We start from the raw sequence: 5,984 nt of genomic DNA, 5'->3' as shown, positions 1-5,984 counted from the left end.
GGCTCCAGCCGGCCGCACCCACCTGCCGCCTGGCGGGTCCGCCTCCCGCTTGCCCCAGGCGCAACCTCACTCTCACCCACGCGCACCCCGTGCTAGCAATGCGCTGGGGCAAGTGCGCCACAGCCTCGGGGTCCCCGCCAAATCTGCGCCGGCTTTCTGGGGTCCTGGCAAGGTGCCCTGCCCCAAATATTTAAATAAGTCCCTCGAGCTGGAAGGCACCCCACGGCCAGGACGCGTCAGCGCCGGCCACCGACAGTCTCAGCGTCTGTCCCCACCCGCCGAGCTGGGGCTAGAGAAGAGCGAGGAAAGCGCCGTGGACCCTCGGGCCCCTTTACAGTCCAGCCACTAAAGAGGCCCCGGCGCGCTTTAATGAGAAGGGAGCCGGCTCTTAAACTTTTGCCCCCACAAGGAGGCGGATGGCTGGAGGAGGGGCTTTGGGGCGACTCGATGGGAAGAGGCGTAAGCCAAGGACTTCGGGAAGGACGACGCCGAGCGCAGTTACCGCTCGCAGGGCGCAGGACCTGCCTACCCTGCATCGGCGCGAGAGTGCTTTCCTGGCATCTCGGTAGGAGCGGGAATGAAAGGACTGGGTTACCTTGGAAGCATCCAGCATCCGTAAAGAAAGTACCCGGGGCAGCCCGGAGCGCATGGCAAGGATTACGCTCTATCCTCCTCTTATTGACTCGTGAGCTGTATCAGGCATCTATTAGGCATCACCTGGTAGAACACGAAACCCCCAAACTTCCGAGGAAATACCCTAATAAAATCCTAAACTATTTTGGTAATATATGAAAAATCTTTAGAGAAAAAAAAAGGTGATTCCTCTTTGCAAAATGAATTCCCTTAGTAATATGCTTTTCACCTTGGAAGAATTCTAATGCGTGGAAAGTTTCGTGCCTAAAATGATTATAATAGACTTTTTTTCCTGATAAGAACCACAGCAGTGTTCTTGGCAGTTAGTCAGTTCCAGTATTGGAAAGCTTATCTTATCGTAAGGTATTTAACATCCTCCCACCCAATAAACCAAGAAAAGTGTGTGTCAGTTTTTATACTCTGTTTGTGGAAGCTATATTTATATTGGTCGTTACACTTTAATCCACAATGTGATGTACTGTCAATGTGCCCAAGTTTACATATACACTTCTTAAATTATTAAAGCACATGTCATTAATGGTGCCTAGGACTTCCTTTACAGACTGCTCCTATGAATAAATTCAAATTCTAGAGGAAAAGGAAGATGTCTTTCAAAATAAGGGTTTAAAGTCTGTTGATTCATTTTAAAAATGCCATACAGTATATGCTCTTAAATTGCTGCTGATGTTAAATGAAAAGCTTCTTTGGGCCGAGGTTATACTCTATTTTATATACAAGCTTAACAGTATTTAATTTTTAACCATGTATAACACCATGCAATATAGTAAGTCTGACTGAGTCTTAAGAAATTCTCTCCACTAAACAAATCTATTTCATTGGCCAGTTCTTGACATCTGAAACTTACTATTAAAAATGTATTATTTGTGTCTAAGAATGTTGCTGTTAGAAGTCAGGATATCCTCTGGTCCTTGGGGAGGGACATGATTATGACTGGAAAGAGGGTTTCAAGGGGTGCTGGTGACTATTTCTTTCTTGATGTGGGTACCAATTACATGAGTAAGTTCATTTTGTGAAAATTCATGGAGTTACAGTTATGATTTGTGTGCGTCTCTGTGTATATTTTATACTTAAATACTGTAAAGTATTTCCAAATACTTTATTCTTAAAATTTTTAAACCCTTTTTCCCCATGCAGAAACAGATGATAGCAGAAGTAATTGAAATTCATAGATGATTTTATCATCTTAAAGGCTTTACTCATAAGGTAACTAAGACTTTTCCAAAGCTACTATTTAAGAGTTGTCATACAGTCATTTGTTGTTGTTGTTGTTATTGGCCACATTTAAAACTGAGTTTCTTTTTCTGGTTATAAACGCAAATCCATATAACACTATCCCAACCTTTAAAATTATGCCAATAAAAAATCTCAAGTATTTGGGCTTGGTATTTTTGTAAACCAAGCTTGATTCTTTGCATCTCCCAAACCCTGATTACCTTAAGCCTTTAGTTAGATCTGAGCAACCTGTATGTAATTAAGCTCTTATAGGATAATTCAGAGCCATTGATTTCCATTTGTCTTAATAAATTTTTTTTAAAAGTGATGACTTTTGAAAACAGTCTGGCAATTTCTCAAGAAGTCAAGTATAGTGTTTATTGTTATTTGACCCACTAATTCCACTCCTAGGTATATACCCAAAAGAAATGAACATATTCACACAAAAAATCAGTGCACAAATAGCAGCATTATTCACAACAACCAAAAAGTGGAAGGAACCCAAATGTCAATCAACTGGATGAATGGATTAACAAAACAGGAATATGCAGCCAGTGGAGTATATTTGTCAGTAAAAAAGGAATGAGGTGCTCATTTATGCTACATGTAGAAATCTTGAAAACATTATACTAAGTTTCAAAATATCATATGTACCCCATAATATGTACAATTATTATATATCCACAATAATTAAAAAATTTTTAGACATTATGCTAAGTGAAAAAAGCCAGTCACAAATGACCACATATTATATGATTCCATTTATCTAAATTGTCTAGAATAGAGAAATTTGTAGAGACAGAAAGTAGCTTACCGGCTGCTTAGGGCTGGGGAAATGGCGAGATTGTGGGGGGATGATGGCTAAAGGATATGTGGGTTCTTTTCAAGGTGGTGAAAATGTTCTAAAATTGATTGTACTGATGATTGTACAATTCTGAATGTACTAAAAACCAGTGACTTGTACACATTAATGGGTGAATTGTATGTAGGGTATGTGAATGATATCTCAATAAAGTTATTATCAAAAAACTCAAAAATGAATAAAGTGAGGAAGAACCTGTGAAAAATTTGCCCCAGATTCTTCATTAATGTAGGCCAAAGTTCAAGGAAACAATCGCTGAAGTGTGTTGTTTGGTGGAACCCGTATGCCAGTTTTCCTCAAGATCAAAGCTCAACTCCAAGCAGGTTCCATACACCTTCCACTAATGCTTCCCCTCCCTGTCCCTCATTTTCCACTCCTTGCACTAGGAGTCTCCTCCACTGAGGAGTTCAGTTTCTTTGCCCAGGTTTCTTGGACATCTTTTTTTTTTCTTTTTTGAGACAGAGTCTCACTCTGTTGCCCAGGCTGGAGTGCAGTGACATGATCTTGGCTGACTGCAACCTCCACCTCCCAGGCTCAAGCAATTCTCCTGCCTCAGCCTCCTGAATAGCTGGGATTACAGGTGCACACCACCACACTCAGTTAATTTTTGTATTTTTAGTAGCAACAGGGTTTCACCATGTTGGTCATGCTGGTCTCGAACTCCTGACCTCGTGATCCACCCACCTCAGTCTCCCAAGGACCCTTTCAATAAACTCCTCAGTTCGTTCCACACTTCTCAGAAGACTCCATCTGTCAGTTAATTAAAGGAGGCTGTTCCACATTGGAGTGAGAGCTGTTGAAGAAACTCTTTCCTCAAAACCTGTTCCCTGGCAAGATCCTCCAGGTCTTATATTTTATAGAAAAAGGAAGTGCTTCTCTGAATTAAGGCATAGTGGACTCTAGAAGTCTCAGTTAATATGCTGGCTGGAGCAGCTTCTTGAAGTGTGCTCCAAAGACCACAGGATCATGCCAGGGTGGGAAAGGGGAATGTCAAGTTAATTCACTTACCCCCACACCTGTGGGATCAGATACTCTGGACTGAAGGCCTGGAACCTTCATTTTAACAAATGCAAAGAAACATTAGTAGATAGTATTATTTAGACTCCAGAATTTTTATATGGGAATGCTTATATGGGAGAGGAAGGTAGGGAATTTGACTTGAAAGCAAACATACATGCAAATATATTGGTGGAAGGGCTTTGCTGGCCCCCAGCGGAGCTCCACTGCCCAGGTGATCTTTATGCATAGAAGGAGTTAGATTACTGGATTCTAATGGGAAGGGTATGGTAGGAGAAACCAGCTGCTGGGTTCTAGCCCCTCCTCCATTGTGTGCCTCTGACCCAGTCAGGAGCTTCTTGGCCTCAGTAGCTTCACCTGTAAGAAACGGGTTTGTGAGTATCATCAGCCTGAGGTTGGGCTGTGCAATCATTTGGATACCCCCCAGGCCTGCGATTTTGAAATTCAGTCATTCTCATCGCCATGATTTCTCAGATGGCCAGCAAGAGAACAAGGACTAAGAAAAGCAGGTAAATTTGGGGGTGGAATAAATTTATAGTCTCAAAATTCCCCAACAAAAGCGGAAGCTCACTATTCTAAACTTTAAGGCCTCAGGTTCCATGGCCCTAGGTTTTTCCCTGAGGAAATCGATGAGTGTTAAGAGCAATTATAACATTTCACTTTGCAGAGAAAGGGCTGTGTGAGGTTTTTTTTAATTAAGAGAGACAGGAAGAATAAAAGAAAGAAAGAAAGAAACCCTGAGCAGAGCTGGGCAAATCAGGCACTAGGTTTTTCTGAAATAATGGTGCAGACTGGTTGTTAAGAATTCCTAATGCCTCTGGCCCCAAGACAGACTTATTTGTCAAATAGACGAGCTGTAGCCATATTTTTCTCATTGTTCAAATTAAATACTGAAAACTTCTTACCATGCAAATCCCACAAAAGATAATTCAAGCCAGCTGCTTTAAAAATTATTCATGGCTGATCAATTACAAGAATAGATAAGCTATACATACACACACACACACACACACATATATATATATACACACACACACATATATATATAAAAATTAAAGTGTGTCCTACAAGTATGTGAGTGTGTGTGTATCTATGGGTAACCTTATATCAGAGCTTCCTGCAGTTTCAAGTTTCTGTAGAAGTCAAAGCTGTAATTCACGAATGGAGGCTGTTTCTTTGTTCTGGAGAAATCTGTTGAACAGGCCTTTTAGTTAATCAAATGTGAAGCACAGACCCCCTGAAACAGATGTTTAGGAGACAGCTGTGCGTTAACGACAGAAGTGGTCTTGTAATAATGTGAACAGAGCCACCCATTCCCCGACGAAGGAGCTCTTTGTCTAAGGTGCTTGTCAGAGTCACCAGGGAAGCTTCAGAAACTATACAAAGTCTAAGCCTCCAGTTGCAGATACCCTGATGTATAAGGTCTGCAGTGGGGTGAGGTCTATACAGATATACTGGTAACATCTCCCCTAAGGTTTGAGATGCACAGTCCTCTAAAGCCACGTCTCAGAGACCAATACTCCTCTTCCAGATAGGGGTTTCTAGTACCTCCATATGTGCAGTGTGTGTGTGTGTGTGTGTGTGTGTGTGTGTGTGTGTGTGTCTGTGTGTGTTCTTGTTCCTGGCAACTACTCATGAAAGAGAGGACCTCAGGCCCCCCAGAGATATCCTGCCAGTCAAGCTGGAGGAAAGACAATAAGAGGGACTTGGCTTGGGCTCTGCACAGCACAAGTAGACTGAGCTGTGGTTGTCCCTATATGCTAGGCTTTTTTTAAGATTGAGAAACTCTAACTGTGGGAAATGTACAAATTTGCTGAATTTAAAATATCTTGGTCATTATCCTGCAGAAGGTCACAAAGTCACCAGGATGCCCCCTAAGAGGAGAGGGTATAACTGCTGTTAACTGGCCCAGCAGTGGTTATTCCTAGGAAAGGAAAAGAGAACTGAGGGAAGTGAAGCTGAGGATGTAGGAACAGCCTGGGCCTCCTGCTAATCCTAGCTACTGATTTTGATTGCCTACTGTATTGAGGCTTTGTGTACATTATTTCTAATGCAACAGCTCTATCAAACAGGGCTTTGTTTTAATTAGGCCAGAAAAGAAGAGAAAGGAACAGAGGGAAATGTATTCACCTTTGTGTTTCTTGCACCCACAGTTTCTATCTGCTTTTCTCAACAGTCCCCGGGATAGCAGAAAAACAAGATTTCTCTCTGGTATGGTTTGCACTTGTGTCCTCACCCA

General features: G+C 42.1%; 1 protein-coding gene across 1 annotated transcript in view; it reads right to left on the bottom strand.

The window, feature by feature from the left end:
- The window catches only part of FAM189A2 (family with sequence similarity 189, member A2), a 65,458-nt gene extending 64,876 nt beyond the window's left edge, over positions 1 to 582 (bottom strand). Inside the window, exon 1 of the mRNA XM_011948892.1 lies at positions 530 to 582. The gene's annotated coding sequence lies outside the window, so the exon portion shown is untranslated. The remainder of the gene's footprint in view (positions 1 to 529) is intronic.
- Between the last annotated feature and the right edge of the window lie 5,402 nt (positions 583 to 5,984).

The sequence above is a fragment of the Colobus angolensis genome, unplaced genomic scaffold, assembly GCF_000951035.1.
Source record: "Colobus angolensis palliatus isolate OR3802 unplaced genomic scaffold, Cang.pa_1.0 Scaffold286, whole genome shotgun sequence".
Taxonomy (NCBI): Eukaryota; Metazoa; Chordata; class Mammalia; order Primates; family Cercopithecidae; genus Colobus; species Colobus angolensis.
This window is presented reverse-complemented; position numbering and strand designations above follow the sequence as displayed.